We start from the raw sequence: 21,683 nt of genomic DNA, 5'->3' as shown, positions 1-21,683 counted from the left end.
GCCTGGGATAGTGGAAGATAGATTGGAGCAAGAGGATTTTTAAGGTCCCTCCCAACCCAAACCACTCTGTGATTCTGCAGCTCTAGGTACACTTAGGAGTAGAGGTATTTTCAATGTTGCTTTGATATAGAGAATTATCCAGAATTATTCCAGAGGATCTGGAGATATTAATTACAAATAATAATATGGAACATGTGAGAGGAGAGCTTACCAATCACAGCAGTAAATAAAGTCATGTCTGAAATCCCACTTTCTTCTAAGACCCCTTTTGTCATAGGAACTGATCAGAAACACACAGTGAAGGCTTCTGAATATCCAGAATATTATATTGTTATATAATAACAATTCATAATAATAATAATTGATAATATATTGTTATTATGTTATTATCCAGAATATATATTGGTGCTGATTTTTAATTTGCTCATACATTGCTATTCTAAGTTACATTCAGCACAGAACAATGGTTGATATTGATGTTTTCCCCAAATATTTCAAGACTTGCACTCAAAGTGAGGAGAGAAGCCCTTGGCAGTGGTTTCTGATCATGGCTAACACGCAGTTAACAGTTACAAAAACTTAATTGAATGAAGAGAAGCAGAGGTTTCAAGGGATCTCTGCTTCTCACCTAGACCTTGGAAGCAGGGGCAACTCATGTCTCCAGTGCTCCAGCAGTGGGACTGGATCCCTCCTCACTGCCAGAGGAATCTGTCTTTGATGGAGTGGCTGGTGCACAAGGGGTGGGAGGTGAAAAATTGTCACTGACTGGAGTTGATAGGGCTGGAAACAGAACGTGACCTGAGCTCCAAGCTGGGTTCTGCTCCTCGTTAGCACAGCCTTCATCTTTCCTTCTTTTCCAGTGAGCTACTTATTTCAGAGCCTCAGGCGAGAGCCAGCACCAGCTGGAGATAATTTAGTCCTACTTCACTAATGTTGATGTCTCTGGATTTAATATTGGCTTTTCTGGAACCCTCCTAGGGCTCTTTGGCTTGGCCAGGTGGCTCAGGTAGTTATCCTGAGCATAATATTTTTGTTAACCAAGCGGGTGCAGATCTATTTCAAATACAAAACAGGAGTCTGCTCATCCAGGACTAACAAAGCTTCCCAAACTCTTCCCCTGCTGGATGCTCAGCAGCCCTCAGCTCTGGGGAACATCATCAAAAGCCTTTCAGGCTTAACTAATGCCTGCTGGAGTAACACTCAAAACCAAAATGAAGTCCTCAGAGGGAAAATCCTGTGGCTGGGGAGATGGATGTGGATGGAGGTGGATGTGCTGGGAAGGCAGAGCAGGGGGAGCTTTGTCAGGGTGGTCGGTGGAAGAGGCAGGCAGGAGCAGCCAGTCTGTCCCCCCTGCTCTCCCCGTGGCTCTGGGAACACCTGATCCAAGGATCTGAGCAATGGCCTGGGGAGAAGCTGGGAGGGAGCCCAGATAGAGCAAGTTTTGAGGAGAACAGACTATAAAAAGCAGAGGCACACCACAACAACGTTTGCTCACACCCTTGTGCCTGGAGACAGGCACAAACCCATGAGCTGAAATCCCAGGCAAAGCAGAAATCCAGAGGGGGACTAAAAAATTGCCCCTTGCCAGTCTGGCCATGGAATGCTTTCCTGCACTGTTGCTCCTGAGCTCTATCCAGGGCTGCTCCCAGCCTTGTCTTGCCTGCTGTTTCTCTGTGCAGGATGATTTGGGACAGAAGGACAGCAGTGATGGAAAGGAGACCCCAAATGTGTCCCCATCAGTGCCATAAAAACCACGGGTGTTATCCCAGGAGCAGGACAAAGGAAGGGCACAAAGAGACTGAAGAAACCTGTAGGTTTAGAGGAGCTCCAGTTTACCAGACTCCCCTCAGTCAGGTCCACCAAAGCCAAATTTAAAATATCCTTTTGCTTTCATTTCAATCATTTCAGTTTGATGCCTGCCTTGCACATGGGTCTGGTGGGAAATGCTGGTGTGATACATATCACAAACAGAGTTTTTCCTTCAAGCCTCCCAGAATATCATCTGTTTTATCAGTGGCTGTTGTTACCTCCAGTTATTTATGCAGGTAACTGCATCGCTTGCCAGTGGCATGGAAAAGCCCTGGAACTAGCCCAGCAGTTTTGATGTCTGCAGTAATTGTACTCTGCCTTCTCTTTCATGAAGAGAAATACTCAAGATAAAACAAATAAATCCAATATAAAAGCCCATCTAATTGAATTAAATGAAAGTAGCCTCTCAGACTGCCCTTTCTGTGAATCACATTATCTTCATGTTTACTGACTCTTTGACAGAGCTCTAAATGATCCCAAATTTTATCAGAATAAATCAACTAAACAAAAAAAAAATCCCTTCTAAAAAGGACAGAGGTTCTTAACAATCATCTGGAACAGATTATTCCTCTCCAAGTAGCATTGTTGATACTGAAAGTGTTGTAACAATATCCTTTTCTAATGTGGTTCTGCTGTGGCTCCATCCATAATAAAACCAGTCGATGCCAAAGAACCCACTTAGCATGACAAGCTCCCCAAAACCTGGATTATTTGTGTAAGACTCTGATTTGACGTTCCAGCCTCTATGATCTGATGAAATTTCTTTTAATATTTTTAAAGGAGACCAAGGAATGAGCATCACCTAATCTGGAGAAATGTTTTTGCTGAACCATACACCCTCCAAGTCCTTGTAAATCCTAAACGCCACTACAGAGAGATGGAGACTGGAAATCAAAACAACTTTCCCTTTTTCCAGCCTTGTAAAGCCTAAAATAACTGCACCTTTTTTATTTCCATGAGTATATATTGTATTTAATCTCTGCAGCACGGCTGCATTCAAAGGTTAATGCAGATAAAGCAGAATGTATATTAGTCTCATAAATGACAGATAAATGTCAATCAAAGAACACCACCTTTACACCAAGATACTCAGAAAAATCCAATAATGTTGAGGCTTCAAACGGAGGCAAATGAAACAAAACTACCCAGCAGAAAGAGCTGAACACTCACCATTTTTTAGCTCAAATGGATAAAAGAGTACTCTACCAGGATCTCAAATAAAGGCATTTCTAGCACATTAATGGTGGTCAGTGCTGGGAAGGTGCTTTCTCTTCCTAAAATAACATCTCCACTTCTGCCACCTCACAGGTATTTGTGTTTCATTGCCCAGCACTTTTCTGTCTCAAGCCATAAAGAAGTGATCAGAGAGAGGAGGACTGCAATTCCCTAGGAAAATGGCATTGAAAATCATAGAAGTTCTGTGATTTTCACCTTATTTTTTCCTTTTCTCATTGCTCTCTCATTGATGTATGACCTGTCCTGCTTATACAACCTCAGTTTCTCTAGATGTACACGTCCATGGTTACACCAAAAAATTGTTATCCTTGGTAAAAGCCCTTCAGAACTTCATGGGGAAAAACAAGAAGAACATCACAGCCTGTTAGATGCTGGACATTACCAGTTCCAGCCGTTCTATCAGCCAAACACTTCCAAACAATTTAGCCCAGAGCAGAAAATCTCAATGAAGAGCTGATCAAAAAAAAAAAAAAAAAGAAAAAGGGGGAGGATGAGAAGAGTCAGAACCACTTCAGAACTTCTTTGAAGTCTGAGTCTTTGCCATCAGTCTGCTGTTCCCCGAGGTCACTATGCTGTGCCTCAGCCCAAATTGCCATCCCCTCACAGAGAATTAAAGAGCCCTGGGTGCAACTTTGCATTGTTGCCTGTCCGCACGGGGGAACGGAGCCCGTGATCCGCGAGAAGCCACAAAACCAGCGAGCGCATTTTGTCCGTGTGGTTGTTGGCAGCTGCAGGGACAAAACATGGCTTGGAGTCATAACAGGACCTGGGGTCCCCTCCCTGCAGCCCTGCCACCCTCGCTGAGAGCCAGCTGGGAGCCTTTCTTCTTGTTCTCTTTGTTGTCTGTGCTGTCTGATAGCGGAGGTCCTGCCAACCTACAATTAGAAACAAGAGCTGTGCCTTTGTGCTCTGTCTGCCCAGAGATAGGGCAGAAATTTATGTAGCCAACACACCAAGGACTTGCCAACAATGTCAAAAGCAAGTTCATAATAAATTATTCTTTTTGTGGCACTTCCTTCACTTGCCAATGGAGGAAAAGCAAAGAAAAATGACAAAGAGCCCCGCTCGTTTCCTTCAGACAACTGTGATTTATTACAGGCGAAACAAGGAGGATTCCAAAATCATTACTCCTATAAGGGAAGGTAACTCAATCTCCAGCAAAAATAAACAGCCATGTTTAAATAAACCTTCTGAGAAGTGCTACTGCCCTTTTCCCTAGAAATTGGGGGAGCATTTTTCTGCCCTGATATTGTTCCGCTGTGTGAGACACTGTCCCAGGGATTTCATCTGGTTTGGGTGGCCTGGTAAGTCATCAAAGGATAAAAGGCAGAGAACAAAGGGGAAAATAAAAGTATTATGAGCTGCAGCTGAAGTGCCTGACAGATGTTGGGTTGTTGCTTGTGGGAACTGCCCTCCATCTCCAGAGCAGAGGGTTCACCCTGCCCACTGCCCAGGCTCCTGCTCCTGGTAGGGAAGGGGTGGGCTGGCCAAGCTCTTTCCTCTGACCATCCCAGAGGCCACTGGTCAGTGGTTTAGGGACTTCCCCCAGCTGTCCTGTGAGCAGTGAATTTAATAAATCACAGCAACACTCAGGTCACTTACACTGCAAGGGTCCTCACAGACTTTAGAGCTTTCAGCAGTACCAACAAACCCAAGAATAACCTTCCCATGGCTCAGAGGACAAGATCCACCCCCTCTGCACTGACCCTCTCCCTGGTGAGAAAGGTGGGAAGGTTAAATATCACCTTCTTTCCTCCTCTCCTACTTTGGCCCCAGGATGGCAAATTGCTCAACACAACCAATAGAAGTGGGTCAAAAAGAGTTTGGGAACAAATGCAGAGCTCCAAGAGAAACCAGGTCACGGGCATCCAGCCTGGCAAAGCTTCTGGAGAAATGGCATCCACCTGCCTGCTGGTTTAGGCCGTGCTTTTCCTTCTCATCACGCACGCAGCACGCCAGGCTCCGGGCGCGTGATGCGTGGAGAGCCCCGGGAAATCGCCGCCTTCCCCAGCGCCCTTGCACAACCCACAGGGATTTACTGCCTCCCCTGAGTGTGATCCCAGGGCACGCCCTCTGCCTCCTCTGCTGCTGGCCTTGCTCTTTGCTTGACTTCCTTATTCCAGAATCGCTCCTTGGTTAACACGAGCCCTCAGGAAAGCTCGCGGCGGTAATGTCAGTCCCGTTCTCTCCACTGAGATAAGGCACAATTAATGGCACGAGGCAACTTAGTCACAAAAGTTGCTTGGGTTTGTAGGTCTCTTTGATTCTGTGAACACATCACTCAGACCCAGGGTGGATTTTTTTTCTTATTAAGCTTATTGTGCTTAATGGAGTTCATCAGCAAGAGGGAGGTAATTAAACCAGCCTTTTCTACCACACTTTAATACTAGTAGGATAAAGGAGTGGGGAGAGAAATAGCAAGACTTGCCTTTATGGATTTCTGTGATGATGAAAAGGCTGGCATGGATGATTTACTCATGAATTAACAGTGATCTGAGCTGCTGTGGTCAGCTGAGAACAAGAGCTGGCCTGTAGCTTGAGGCAAATCAGGCAGGGTTAAATCCCTGAGGAGCCCAGGCAGCCAGGACATCCTAAGTACAAAGCAGTGCTGCCTTTTCCAGCCTGTGGAGACAGCAAGACACCTTGGCCCGGGCTCCAGAATAGCTGGCATGGGAACCAGGGAGCTGCTGGCCAAGAGAAAATGCCAAGGGAAGAAACATTCCTGCAACCACAGCCTTGCAGGGAACTGGGTGCTGGCTCCCAGTCTCAGTGTTATCCACCCACTGGATAAAATGCCCTGAGGAAGAGTCCTGAGGAGAATCACAGCCCTCACCTACTCATTCAGTGCTGGAGGAGTCAACTTTGAGGTGTGGGACATCTCCCTCATCCCTGGGCCATGAATTCCTCCTGTACCCCATGTCTCTGTTGATGGCCACGCTCTGGCTCAGCTCTCAATCACCTCTCCAGGCTGAGCTCCATGGCTAAAAATGCTTTGGGAACACCCTCCCCTTGTAGCCAGAGGCCTCTGGAGAAGGCAGGACAAACACAGGAAAGCTCATGGTCCCAGGATGGGAATGAAGAAATTGATATCTGCATCTCTGCCCCCACCTTCCCTGAGGGAATGACATCAGTTTGCCCAGAAACATCAGCAGAAGGGACATTCTGATGCCTCAGGAACCTCCTGATGGAAATGGAGGTGGATTTTCAGGGGCTTCCTAACTGGGCAGCAAGCCAAAGCGGGAGGATTAAGGGTCTGTGCTTTGGACTGAGACACACTGAGTTAAGCCATGATCAAGCAACATTTTCCAGCTGTGATTTCAGCCCTAAGCACTTAAACTGTCTGCTTGGGAGCTGCATCTCCTCACCCCAAGCCTCTGTGAGGCAGAAGGTCCCACCTGAGACCCTCTGCAGAACTCCTGAACCACAAATAACCCTGCAGGAAAGCTCTGTTTCAAAGTAGTTTGCAGTGAAAATAAAACACTTCAGCACAAGGTCCTGTACTGCACACAAGAACTTCAAAGTGCATACCTGTAAGTATGTGTTGTGGTGATATCTTTGTATCATTTCCCAGATTGATTAGAAATGTACCTATTAAAAAAAAAAAAGAGAGATCTTCAGTGATCAGAAAACCCCACCTGAGTTATGTTCTCTGGCTGCTCAGCCTGGGCTCCTTTGGTGTGAATTGTGTCAGACATCCTGACACAACTTCAAAAGAGACACTTGGAAGAACTCAGGAACCACCACCATAAACTGACTGAGAGAGTATTTTAAGAAGTATTTTAACAAATCAACTCAAACACCTTCCAGAGACAGATACAACACTGAACTGAAGGGCTCTGGGGGCTTTTTTTCCCCCATGGGATAGTTAGTTTTATTCCCCCCCAGAAAATGGAATACTTACACTTTTGATCCCTGTTCTTTCTGGCAGCTTTCACATTTCCATCATTTGGCAAGACAGCAAGGATTAGGAGACTTCCTGATGTCCTCCTCCTCCCTGAAAAAGAGCACAGGGCTGACGTAAACGTTTGGTTGTAATATTTGGGCACACAACCAGTGGGGATCTCTTACCTGCTTTGCTGTCACTCCTTGTGCTTTGCCTGCTGCACTGACCTGATAAAATGCAGTGCCAATGGAACAGATTAATGTCAGGGAGGATTTAGCCTGGAAAGCAGGATCCTCTCCCCATCACCATTCCCCCCTTCTGAGGCTGTGGAAACACAGCATGGAGCTCCTAAAGGGAGGAGAAAACAGGAAAGAAAACACCACATCTACCAGGTAACAGGTTATGATTTTGCTGGATTGGTGAAAACAGGGAGCACATCCAGGTTGTCATGAAGGTTTGGTACATCCTTAATATTTTTGGTTCAAGAAGCACCTCTTAGTCTGGACCTTTTTGGGCAGATCACCACAGGAAAGGTGAATGGAAATCCACTGATTAAAGAGTGTACATTTGCAATGCTAAGAGATATCATTCAGACATAAAAGAGCTGAAAATCAATATTTCATATCTGGTCACACCAGTAGCATTAAGCAATTTGTGATACTCTCACGTGCCTGATCTGTGACATCTTTTATGACTTTATCTGCAGATTTCCTCAGACCTGGAAGTGTTCAAGGCCAGGTTGGATGGGGTTTGGAGGAAGCTGGGGTAGAGGAAGGTGCCCCTGACCATCGCAGGGGGTAGAACAAGGTGAGGTTTATGGTCCCTTTCCAACCCAAACCATTCTGTGATTCCATGATATTCACAGCATCTGAACACTGAGGGTATTTCTCTATAACCACAGGAAATTAAGGCTGCCTGAATAAACCTGTATCTCCCACCAGCCAGGTTTCACAGCATCGTGACAAAAGGCAGAGGTGTGGAAATGGTGTCTGTTTCAATAAATACTTCATACAAAGCAAAGGCTTCATACCTGAGTCAAGACTCAGATAGGATCTTCTCCCAGATTCCCTCACCTCTGAATTCCCACCTTCTCTAGGCCACTCTTCAGGCCTGCTCCAAGATGGTTTATAGGTGATACAGCCTTCTCTTATTATCCTATTACTACATTTAAAACTTCCATCTCCTCATCACTGCCACATTCTAAGTAAATTTAAGGGCACAGGTATTTTTTAGCTGTTTAAGAGCATTTACTGATGGAAATTTAGATTTCCCTAGCAGTTGAGTATGGGGTTTGAAGCCGTAAAATTTAATTAAACCACTTAGGGAGGGATAAAATAGGACTAAGTGTTGTGCTCCAGCTAAAAGTAACTTGGCTGACATCACCTGGGCAGCAAACAGAAAACCAGGGAGCTCCACACATCTCCCACACTTGGCTGGAGACTTTGGAGCAAGGAAAGACAAACTCTCCACTGACCTGGATGAGTCTGTGCCCTCTCCACATCAGGAACAAGGACATTAAAGTCTCTCAGACCTGTCTGACCTTGAGGATGATCTTTCCTGTTTAATTTCACTGCCCTAAAACTTGGGAGTAGAGCTGCAATTTCAAACTGGCAATTACTTGGCAAGTAAATAAACTACAGCAGTGCTGGACCCTGAAAAGTCAAACTACCATGTGAGCTTTCATTAAGTACTTTATTCATACTTGTTTTCTAGAGAAGGCCCCCGGATTTGAATTAAAACAGAGGAGTCAGCAGGAGGAGAAAGTGCAAGCTAAGTGCAAGATATTTCTTTTACTGCATTAAGATATTTCAGTTGCTGCATTAAGGACAAGAAGCCAAGAGGAAAATATTAAATAAACACTAGGAAATACTAAGGTTTTGGTGTTTCATGACAATTGTTTTCAGATGGATAGACATAAAATAATCCCACAGCAAACTAACTGTGTCTGACATGCCTGCCACCAGGTATGGTCCAAGAGAGGCAGATATGGAGGAAGTGGTGAAAGGGAGGATAAATCATTTAGCAAAACCCACTCCCAGTTCCTTCAGTCCATTCCAGTGAGGGTTTTTACCACCCACACCTCTCCACTCAGTGGTGTTTGTCAGGATTTTCTTCAAGCAGCATTCCTGAAAGGTCACTCCTGACAGAAGCATCCTGCTGTAAAACCTGTCCTCAAACACCTGTGGAACAAACTGCTTTTCCAGAAAGATCAGAAGCCGGGCTGGGCAGGAAGATGCTGCACGTGGCACCTGCTGTGCTGAGGGTGAGACCTGAATCAGGAATTTGTGTTCCTCAGGGAATGAAACTACACTCAGATGACACCAACACAGACTGACACTGCCATGGCTCCTCTTGAAGAAGGAGCATCAGGCCAGAGAATTCCCACAGATCCTGCCAGGTCTTTGGCCACAGTGTGTGGAGAGGTTTTGACAGCTCATGGAATGCCACTCCTGAAGTTATTCCATCTCTGGAAGGGAGTGTTTTGACCAGCACTTGGAAATGGCAGCATCAAGCTAAACCTGTTCAAAACTGAGAATCGACCAGAAGGAGCTGTTTCAGAAAGGGTGTGAATTCCAGTAAATAACAATGGAATATTCCTGTCCCACACAGCTGCTAGAGGAAAAATTCAAGTTCTGTCTGTTCCAGGTCATCTGTTTCAAGACATCCAGGAAACAAGCTACCCATGAAGTTAGGAAGGACACTCACAGAATTCCATCCTGGAGAACAAACAATGAGGACAAGGAATTTCCTGCCTTGCCTCTCCTGAACTGCTGTTAACCAGCCCTGTTGAACAGCAAACCCACAATCCCATCCCACACAGCATCTCTGGATTCAGCAGGAGGGGAACCTGGGATTTTGTGATTTCTGTCTCCTGAAGGTGCCCCTTCTGGCACTCCCAGCCTCAGGACACACCACAATTCATGCTCTCTACCACAGCCCTTCAAGGAGCAAAGGAAGACATTTCTCCAAGACTTCTGTCTTTCAGAAATGAAAGAAAAAAACATAAAACGAGATTTACTCACAAGTTTCATCCAGGGATGGCACAAAGAAGGAGATTTGGAAAGGCAGGAGCATTCCCAGTAGGTGAGGTCCCTTCTGAAAGGGCCACATAACCCATGCCAGTATTACCATAGCTTGCACTGAATATTTCCTTTTAGCAACGAAATTTAAGGCTGAAAACTGAGCTCTTGGGACCCTGGTAACTTGAATGTCACAACAGAAACTCAGCTCTATACCTGCTCTTCATTTGTTCATATATGAAATATGAAATAAATATGAAAAATCTGGGCAATAGGAAGGTTGAAGCTAGATGACCTTTAAGATCCCTTACAACCCAAATAATTCTATGATTCTATGAAATATGAAAGTTTGAAGTTGCAAGCAAAATTCTGCCCGTGCTCTGCAGGAAACCTTCCCTCTTCCAGGTGCAGGAAAAAAAAAAGTCTCCATGAAAACCTTCCCCTTCCATTGCCCTGACTGGTTCCTGGAGCCCATCTAGCAGACCACCTCTATTCCTTTATTCTGGAATTTTCTTTGGAAGTTTAAGGAGCTTTTTGGAGCACGGAGTGGCTCTTTTTGCTGTGCTATGGACAAAACGAGTCCCATGCCTCAGCAATCTCCCATCCACTGCAGGACATCCTTGTTATTCCAGCTCCCCCGTGGGATGGCAGGAGACAGGATCAGGAGAACCACAGTGGGTGTGCAGGAAGAGCGAGGTGACCTCCAGCTCTGCTCAAAGATGGGTGTTTATTGCTTTCCCAAGACGATAAAGCTGAGCTCAGTCCCTTTCATGCCAGCACTACTGAACCATTCTTATTTCCTGTATGTGGAGGTGGAAATGTCATGCTTCAACCCTGATTTGCTTTTTTTTTTTGTCTTACTTTGTGGTTTCCATGTGCTAAAACTGCCTGGGAGATGTGTCCTCTGTAATGGTGAGAGGCAGCTGCTTTCATGTGAGCTCACAGCCCCTCAAGCCGTGCCAGGAGTGAAGGTGTTACTGGAGGAAGCGTTTTTATTGCCAGGATTTCTTCTGTCTCTGGGGCTGAGGCACCACAGCAGATTGTTAACACTCCTCAGAGCAGTGGCAAAAACCCTCTCAGAGCTCTTTAGGCTCTGTCAAAATGGATTGGTGCACATTTCTGACCTGTGTGGGATTTTATCACAGCACACAAGTCTTGGGTTTCTGTCTTGGTGCAGAGGATTAAAACCCAAACATGAATCTCTTTCTGTCATCTTTCAGCATTGGCACAAATTACTCTCTTCCAGTTCCCTCCTGATCAGTAATTTAACCCCCTTTTTAAAAGAAATAAACTGGCTTTATTTTCCACTGGAGTAAGGGCTGGTTAACCTGGCTCTCTGCCCTTCAGCAGGGCACAAGGACAGCGCTGACACCCAGCAGCAACAAGAGTCACCAAGGAAGATCCATGCAGAAAAATGCTGCCCAAAATAAGTTCCAAAACCTCAGTTATTCCCCTGGAACACATGGGAATAGTTGAATGAATCTGAGAAATTCTGTGTAAGAGAGAGCTGGAGGGCAAAGGCTCTGAGCCAGTGTAAGAACTTGAGCAAGGGGGCATTTTAATGACATTCATATTTATTTTAATTACATCAGTATTTGTACTCAGGGAGACGATTTCTACCTCTTTTGAGTTAGGTACAAAAGGTAGACTTCAGTTTATCTGTGCTCAATTGCAAACATCTTTAAAATGACAAAACCTTCAAGGCACAATAGATATCCTATTTACAGATCATTTCCCAAGAGAATAATCCATATTTGTACTTTTTAAAAAGCAATTAAAGAGTATCTGCCCAACCAAATATCATCTCACCTCTGACCAGCACACCTTTGTTCTTGGTGAATCCCCTACAAACCCGATTTGGTGCTATGGAAACAAAGAATTGTCCCAAACCATGTCCCTCTTTCTTAACCCAGGCCATGTTTAACAAAGCAATTGTCATAAAGATTTCTGATATCCTAAAGCTGAAACAACTCACTGAGTTACTGGGATGAGAAAAGAGCAAATGAAAGAAAAGATGAGTCTGGCAGTATGATTTTATTAGGATGCCAGCTAAACTTGCAGTGAGGACAGCAAAAATAGGAAAAAAAACCCAAGAGCTCCACAGCACAGCCCCCACTGCCCTGATAAAATGGGAAATCATCCAATGGAGCAGAAAAATCTGAGACTGACATCCTTTCTTGCAAACTTACAGCCTAGTTAGAGAAGCTACAGGGAGAATAGAGAGCTCCTCTTGCCAGCAAACCCAGGAACAACTAAATCCCAGCAGAAACTACTGCACTTTCAGAGTCATCATGTAATTTAAAACATCCATTCAGATATGGAGTAGGGCAAAATCCTCCATAAGAAATAGATCAGGAACTTCCTTTTGTTCCCTGCTTCTTAGAACTTCCCAGTAAAGGGAATTTCCTCTTTTTCTCAATTTTAAAATATTGTATCATCTCAAAGGCTAGAGTATTTTATCTAGAAGCTTGATTTTCTACAAATAATTACCAAAATTAATAAGGGAAGAACTGTACCTAATTTCTGGCTCCTTTAGTTCCTTTCCTGGGATGATCTTGCAGAGTAGTTTACACATTCCTCATCATCTTCTCCTAGAAATAAAATAAAATAAATAAATAATGCACTTTTCAGGGTGTTTCTTTTTAAAACAAAACCAGAACTATCTCCACTTCTCCCTCCACTTTTGCCAAAGCACTTCAGAAACATAAAGCTCCCTACAAGCCGAGGTGAGGTGCTGAGGGCAGAAATAAACAGGAGGGTGTTTATTGCAGTGTAAACATCAATCAAATGCCAGCTCTGGGGTTGCCAAAGTGTCACTGGTGATGGGCAAATCTGGTGACGACTGCAGCAGCAACCATCAGCTGAGGTTTAACACCATGAGGTGTTCCCTGGAGGATCCTGGAGCACTTTGAGGGACACCCAGGACACTCCAGAAGGTCTCAGTGCCATGGATGCATCCCCCAGCACTCCTCCAGCTGGGCCCTCTGCCAGCACATAGCTGAAGTCTAACCAGTTAAACCACGAGGAATTTTTCTTGGTCCGATCAGGAAGATTTAAATATTTCCTTCTTTTTGTTTTTGGGGTTTTTTTGTGGTTTGGTTTTTTTTTTTTCCCTCTATGGCTGGAATTGCTCCATAAAAGCTCTGCAATGATGGAATGTCTATGGGGAAAAAAAAAACTGTGCCTGTCCCTGGCAGGACTGAGGGACACTGAGCAGGAGCCATGGTTGGGAGGTTCCTGCATCTTCTCCCTGTCCTGTGTCCCCATTTGGGTCCCCTCCTGCCACAGAGGGGACCCAGGTAATTCCTTCACCTCTGGCTGAAATCCCCTATGGCAACAACCCAGGACCAGCAGGTTTAGAGGGGCGAGGATGGGATCCTTCCAGGAGCCAGAGATCAGCAATGCAAGCTCTAAACTCACTTCTAATCAAAGAAGTTTTAAATGGAAGCCTAATTTTTGAAGTGAAATATTAGTTCTTAGGGAAGGGGAGAGGGCCTCACTATGGCCCCATTTGGAAGCCAGGCTAGAGACACTGGTTGTTTGCTGAGGCACATCCTCTGCCCATCCTACCCTATTTTCCCTAAAATAACTCCACCAAGCAGTAATTCATGGTTATTGACTAAGCTATAGAAAATCTCAGGGGAATTGAGGAGATAAATGGCCTTTGGTTTTCCATAAATAAACGATGGAGACAGAGCCTTTATGTTGCCTCAGGCACTGCCAGGAGGGTTTGCAGCTTCTCTGCGAATCTGTAGGATTATACTGCTCCGTGCCTAAAAACATATTTACACTGGGAACAACAGGCTGGGTGGAAATGGCACTTTTTATACTGAAAAACCACTGGAAAATGAAGTCCTTGACAGATTTGTACACCACACTGAAAAATAGAATTTAGGAAAATATAAAGGCACGTGAATTGACATTAATAATGGTGAAAATCTCTGGCTTTTTTGGCAAGTGCCTTTCCAAAGCAGCTCCCAGTTGTGTCCACCCTCCTGCAGCTCCAGCCTCCCCCATTTGCTCCCTGTGGAAATGTGGTGCTGAAAGGGCAGATATTGGCTACGACCCAGCTCTTCCCTGGTCATTTTTATTTTTCTGGGTAATCTCAGACTCTTCCAGCTGGGGAGGCTGTTGAAGCAAGGTTAATTCTATTAAACACAGCTGCTCCTGGAGCTGTTTAGAAGATGGGATTGCTGTTGCATGGGCAACCCTTCACGCCTGTGACTACAGCCTTAACTTTCCTAATAAATCCAGGGTTACAGGCATAAAGGGGGATGATTTTCCTGGAATTGCAGCTGGATGTGCAGTTCTGTGTGCAGTTTTGGGCTGTGATCAGCGTTAGCAGCACATCACAGGGCGGGGCTCACCCTGGGCTTGGTGTCTGGGATGTGTCACGGTCCCACCTCAGCAGGTGAGCCAGCGCTGCCCCAGACCACAGGTGGAGCTCAGGTGACATCTGCCACCCCTCAGGGGGGTGACACCGTGGCAGAGCCCTGACCAGCCCTCTGGTGTCACCTTGCCCAGCAGTAGCAGGAATTGGATGGATACAAGAGGAAGCAGATCACATCCTCCCATCGCAGAAGCAAAGTCAGAGGGTTCCAGGAGCAGGAAGAGTTGCAGTTTGTTGGTTGTCAGCACTGATTCATGCACACAGCCTGGATGTACATCAAATCCTCGGCTGGAAAAGCGGGATTAGTCATTGTTTCCAGAAAAATACAGCTTGCAGCAGACACCACAATGTATCTCTTTTCTTCTGCAGTTACTCATGCAATTATTACTTACAGTCTTCGTTGGCTGATTCGAAAAATGCAAACATGAAATTAATTATACTTCTCATTAATTCCTCTGCTCCTGGACAAAACCTGCATAGACAAAGCAAGGGCTTTGGTCTGACGTGGCTGAGGGATGAGGGATCTATTGCTTCTTTATGGGGTTTCACATCATCTCCTAAGGAAAAGGGGTCAATCTTTCCCCAGGAGAGAAAGAAAAACTTGGCATGAGGGCAGGAAACACTTTGGGTTTTCTTTTTCTGTGACATCCCTCTCCCTGAGAACATTTTCCCTCTTCCCTGGGCAGGGCAGGCAGAGTTTTGCATCCAGATTTTAGCTGTAATCCCTTTTTTGAACGAGCTGCTGCTGCCCTTCACCAGGACTGCTCTTCCTGACACTGGTAGCGTTTATTTGTCATGGCTGGGGCAGAGGAGTGGATGGAATCACACATATATCCATTTCTAAGAAAGGCTTTTAAAGCTCTCCAAGATGCTTTTCCTCTAAGTATTCCTATGGATCATCTGCCAGACCACCAGCCATGAGGCACTATCGAGTGTAGCAGCTCTCTGTTATTTTATGTATTCCTCCAGTTGGAAATAATCAAACCCTGCTTGAGCTGTGTGGAAAAGCAAGCTTGAAATATTAGTGATATGTTAGGAATAGGCTCATCATCACATAATAATCAGCAAAATTATCTTTATATCTGTCACTGTTGCTGCTTTTCCTGGAACACCCACTGCAAGGAAATAAATTTATCTTAGCTGAACTAGATACCAAGACAACCTTTGCTTTCATTACTGCTGGAGTTCTGTATCGGTTTTTCTGTCAGTGTAGCTAACAGACAACAGTGAAAATGTAAAAATTCCCACAAACTCTAAAATTTAGGATCATGTGAGCTCTTGGACCCTGATAAATGTGCACAGAGCCAAAGGGCCAAACCCCATCTCTGCAGGGAAGGAGACACTGCAAAGACCAATATTTTACAAATACCTGCCTGTTCCCATAACTCTTGGCTTGCTTGCACTCACACACACTTTGCAGACAAATTTGACTGTTTTCTCTGCACATCTCAGGGGCTGCAGCCACAGCAGCTCTCTGGAGCCTCACTTTTGGATAACAAACCGTGACAGACTCAGCGAGATCTGCAGGAAAAGAGGTGAGTCTGTTCTGGAGATCTCATCCCTGTCCTGCACAGGCTGCTGCCAACTCAACCTTGAATTTGCACTTTCAGCTCACTCAGGTGCCTCAGAAAGGCTTCTTGGATGAGGGACAAACCACAGGAGTCTCAGCACATTCGGGCATTTGGCTGCTTCTGGGCAGCTGGGTGTTTGATGCAAAGGAATAATGCCAAGAAAACATCTGGAGGTGATGGAGCTGAGTGGCAGAGGGCTGAGCAACTCCAGATAATCCTGTCCTTAAACCATCCTCTGCTTTAAAATGCAAAATATTGAAACCCAAAATTTCTCTAAATATGGACTTGCATGGAGCAGACAAGGCTTCTGCTGCCCTTTTTCTTGGTGATCTAACCCAGATAAAGTCAATTATTTCAAAGAGAAGCTCAAAATGTAGCTCTTTTCTTCACCCTGAAGAGTTTATAGCTTTTTTCTTTTTTAACTAGATTAGGGAAAAAAAAAAAGATAATAAAATTAACAATGTACAAACAAATACAAACAGTTTCTGGGCAGAACACAACTGGGAAGATTTGTTAGTGGTGTTAAGAGAGGATTTGAAGGAAAGGAGAATATACAAGATATAACAGCCATCAGAGAAATGAACTGAAAACATTTCTTCCTGCTGTGGAAAAGGATGTTGGACCTCTGCTGGAAAACAGAAATTAAAACAAAGAAACTTTTGTTTTCAAGCTGTGTCAAAAGAACTTTCCCAGGTTTCAACAATCTTTTGTGGAAAAGGTTTTGGCAAATCCCATATGAAGAGAGGTGAGAGGACAAAGGAGAGCAGAGGTGCTGGGGTCCAAAGCCATTGCTGGAGACAGCAGTGAGGAACTGCAGGTGACACCAGGAGTAAGGCCAGTGACATTTGTCACCCACAGTCTAGGTTTCTTTTCCCAGTTTTTTTTATCTTTGGAGTACAGAAATTGTCTTAATTCCTCTTTTTTTTAAATTTTAATACGTGAGTTGTCCCCACAGCAACTTTTCCAGCCACTCAACAACAGGATAAACTCACACATGGAAACATCCCACAGGAAAAGGCAGAAAGGGACTTATCAAGCACTTGGTTCTTTGTGACATGGAGAAAAAAAAGGCCTAAAATCCAGTTTTGGGGATATCTGGTTGGGCTTTTCTTTGCTGCTTAAAGCCCCATCATCAAAGCAACACGAGGACCAGAGGAGACAATAAAACTGCTCCTAATTGCAGTGATTGGGTCCAAAGCAGTGAGAGGACGCCCAGGCAGTGTTTGGGTTCCTAAAAGGAAAAATGTGGAAAGGCCAGGCTTAAAGAAATAAAAAAAGAGAAGACAGACCTCTTCTGGGAGTGGAAGAAGGTGTGAGATAAATTAGTTCTGCCTAAAGAGAAGCCATAAACTGCTTTTCAGGTCGTAAAGAGAAATATGCCGCACATGAGGAATTTGTTCTTAGCTTTCCTTCATGCCTCTTCAGGCAGAGGCTTGAAGGAAGTCGTTGTCATTTTTATAGAGAGAAAATATTTTAACAAGATGTTCTGTCCTGGAGCAGAGGCTGTTCCCTGTGCCTTGGAGCCCCCGATCCCCAGAGCCAACCGTGTGGGGCTGGAAAAGCAGCGGAGGAAGGGTGGCCACCTCCCTGCCTGCCCCCAGTGCCAGCAGGAGCTGCTGGAACAGGCTTTGCTCCTGTCAAACAGGAAAATCTCTGCTCCTGAAACAGCTCCCTGGAGAGCAGCTGCTCCTGGCCCTGCCCACAGGTGGGAGCAGGGAATATCCCCACCGTGGGCCAGGGATGTTGGCTCCAGGCATGTTGGGCATCAGGTGCGTCTGCCAGCCCGTGCACTGTGTCCCTCCACTGCTGCTGCCTCCGGGTTTGGGACACAAGGACAGCTCCCAGGATGAACCAGGCATTTTTTCCATGCCTGGAATGCTTCCTGCCTGGCTGATGAGGCAAAATTTGGATGGAATCCAGGCAGTGTCCCTGCAACCAGCATCTTCTGCAGGGCTGCTGGACGCAGCAAGGATTAATTATCTCAGCAGTGTCCCTGTGTCTGTCCTCGTGTGAGGGACAGGAGATGGGTCACCGTGCCACCAGGCTGTAAAACCCCTGTGGGATAACCTGCCTGGATGATCTCAGCATCATCCTTCCTCCTCTGATTCAGCCTCTCCTCTCCTGGTGCTGTGGGCACAGCTCTCAGCCTTGCAACACCCTGCACAGATGCTCATTCCCCTTTGGGGATTAATGGCCTTAATTTCCATATTTCAGGGCAATCTGGCAAAAAAAGCCACATCCTGAGTGAGTCAGGTACAATGTCCTTGTGGTTCCATCACGCTGTGATGTGACATCCTGGGCAGATTCCCCCTGCTTCTGCAGATTCCTGCTGCCCCACGTCTGTCAACGTGCCAAGGCAACCCTGTCCTAGCAGCCTTAGGCAAACCTTTAAGCTCTTGAGGGTTTTGGAAATAAATATAAATAAACTTGTGTGTTTTCAGGATTAAATAGAAATAAACATGGTGTTATTGTTGCTGGCTTTGACAGGTGTAAGGCTTTGGGGTGGTACAAGGTTGGTGATGGGACCATGAGAGGCAAAGCATCAGCCAGGACATTTGGGCAAAATCCATGCTCATCTCCAAGCCACGGCGTTTATCCCAAGCCCAGTGTAAGGGTATTTTTCTTTCCAACAGCTCATGATTTGTGCTAAGTTATTGTTGGCCACTCCGCATTTGCAGATATTTTCACATCTGTAAGCCTGTAAAAGGTGACATTGATCTCTGTCTGTTTCTGTGGGTGAGATTGTTTTGGAAAAGGCACCTTGTAGGTGTAGGATAGGGCTCACCTCTCTCTTTAATTGTGTCAAAACTCAGGTGGTCAAAACAAAAATTAAATTTTATATATATACATATATATGAGAAAGACCCAGTTTCAATTTTGGAATTTCTAGGGATGCCAGCCCTTGTTTGTTGCCATCAATCTGTAAAGTCAAAGCTCCTGGGGCCATTTTCATCAAATAATGACCAAAAGAAGTTCAAAAATGACAAGAGCAAATTCACTCTGACTGCAATATGGCTTAATTTTAACCAGCAGGAGTTTCAGGGGGATTGAAAAAAAAGAAAAAGAACTTGTTGACATGAAGCATGTGGAGTCACTCATCCAGCATTGTGTAAGGGCTGTAAATCTGCCTGGAAATGAGGCATGAAATGCATCATAAAAAGTATACCACTGAAACTATAAGATCAGCTTAAAATTTATGGTAGGTAACTTGGGGAGAGCGTCACATGTCTGAACTTTAAATCAAATGCTCTTCAGCTGTATATTCCTGCAAGCACAGAACTCCTTTCTCTTATTTCCCTCTCCTTGCACCAGCTCTCAGCAGTAAAATCCCCACACTACTCTCTGTAAATTCAGCAATGAAAACTCAGTAATCTGAAAGTCGATACAAAACTTGAAACAGCAAGGGAGCTACAGCAGAAGCATCCCTGGTTTAAACTTTGGGGGGAAATAAAGCTCAATAATGAAACAGAGAATTTGTCCTCTCCTGCAAAGGTTTTGTTGACTCAACTAATGCAGCTCCCCATTCTCCTTATTACTTTAAGATGTTCTTCTGACCCCCATAACCCCACTGTAATCATCTCCTTGGTGTTAGTTTCTCTTTCTTCATCTCCCCAAAGACTATTATTGTCTTTCTGTGACCAGATGAAAACCAGACGGGGAGGATAAAGGGGAGAGATGAAGATTTTGGGTGTCTACCTGAATTTTTGCTGTGCCTGGTGAGCATGGGTAAGCATGATCAAAATTAAATCATTTAATTACTCTCTAAAGCCTAATGAAAACTGTTCTTTTGTTTTTACTGTTGTGCCAAGGGGGTGGGGGTCATGATCCTTCCAAATTACATGGGGCCAGAGGTTTATCTCACCTAAATTTCTCTGCACTACAAATCAGCCAACAAATTGCCCTGCACAAATCTACAGGAGCTCTCTTAATCTCTAATCATTCATCAGGAAAAGGCTGCAGAGAGAAAAGGGAAGAAGACTCTCCTGCCCACTGAAGAAACACAAAATAAGAGCAGTTTCTAAAACAAATCAAGGCTCATCTTTTCCCTGATATCTCTGGCAGCTTCTTGATGTTTCTGATAATTTTTGAAGAGGAAGCAATGAACCACAGTCCTTACACCTGGAGTAACTCATGCCATACATTTACATTATTGAACTGTTTCATCTTAATTCTTACTGCAGTCTGGGATGCTCTGTGCCTCTTCCCTGTGTTTTGGAGCCCTGGGACCCAGCATTGTGCAATCCCCCATTGCTGCAGCTCTACCAGTTGTAGTGGAAAAGTTTGAGCAAGGAAAAAAATCTCCTTGGCTGGACACCAACACACTCTCAAAATTAACGTCAGGGCTTTGCTGAGGCTCAGCTTTCATGGCTAGCAAGAGATGATGTGGCCTAGATTTGCAGCAGGCTGCTGCCACCTTCACCCACAGCCCTGAGGGACTCTGCTTTGCAGGGAAACCCGTGTTTGCTCCCAGCAGATTGTGAGTGAGGGCTGGGCTGGGTTTAACTCTGATTTGTAGCTTGCAGCCTGCTGCTTTCCCAGCCATGAGTTTGTGTTCCCACTGCCATCATCTCCCCAGCAAACAGAAACCTCTGCTGTCACCTCATCATCCCTGCCAAAGCCAGGCTCACAGGCCAGAGAGCAGTAGAGAAACCATCACCAGACAACATAAAAACTGTGACTGAGCTCATCCCAGGGCCAAAAACAAACACCCATGTTTGTGTTCAGGCAACCCAAAGCTGCTAAAGCCTGAGCTGTTATCAACATGTGACACATGAAATAAATTTTGCTGAGTATCTCCAGACTGAGCCAGACACTGCTGCTGCTGCTGGGCAGCCCAGATGATATTTGGAGTTAATGAGAGGTACAAGAAGTGGAGCAGAACTCTGGAATTCAGGTGGGCAGTAAGGCCTTTGTAACCCCTGAGTGAGCAGAGATAGTTGTGTGACCCTAAAACTCACAGGCTGGTGCCCGAGGTCTCTCCTGGACGAGGGGAGGAGGGGCAGGTGTTACCTTCATCCCCTGCTCAGCTTCTCAGTCTGGAATTGGAGACAAAGCCTTCCCAGCCTTCATCCACCTCTGCCCACACACGGGAGAAGGCAAAGGAGCTTCCTAGTCTCTGCTTCCCACTGAAAAAACCTGGGTAGAGAGGAGACAAATGGGTCTGTGGTCCCTTGCTTGGTACAAAAGGTGACTCTCAGCAGGCCCTAGAAAGAGGCTGGCATGATCACCCAGAGTGACAACAATTCTGCCTGCAAAGCCCAGGAAATCCGAGGGTAAAGTGAGGGTGAGACATGGAAAAGGGCAGGAACACAGACAGAAGTCAGAGGCAAAGGCAGAAACAGCAGCCACCAAATATCGGAGTACAAGGTGTGTGGATCTCCTCTCCCAGGCTCATTGCACTACACATCCCATCACTCACTCTCCAGGATGCATTTCTGCCTCTCGGTGACACAGTGCTTTGACATTTGGACCATCAGGGCAGCAAATACTCATCTCTGAGGAGCAGCTCCTGATTCCAGCACGCCATGTCCTGCACCACATTCCAAGTCTCCTCTGCTCCATTTTATCACTGAAGTCTTGGCTGCATCTTTTGCTTTTTTCCCTTTTTTTTTTTTTTTTTTTTTTTTTTGTTGTTTCTTTTTGTCCTTTTGCCTATTTAGCTTTTCTCTAGCAATCTGCTGGAATGAAGAACCAGCCTGTGTCAGCTGGGGTGGAGCTGAACATGGAGCTGAGATTTATGTGAGCTGAATGCTCAGACAGTTGTTCAGGGTGGA

The sequence above is a fragment of the Poecile atricapillus genome, chromosome 10, assembly GCF_030490865.1.
Source record: "Poecile atricapillus isolate bPoeAtr1 chromosome 10, bPoeAtr1.hap1, whole genome shotgun sequence".
Taxonomy (NCBI): Eukaryota; Metazoa; Chordata; class Aves; order Passeriformes; family Paridae; genus Poecile; species Poecile atricapillus.
The sequence above is the reverse complement of the archived record's forward strand: the minus strand, read 5'-3'. Positions refer to the sequence as shown.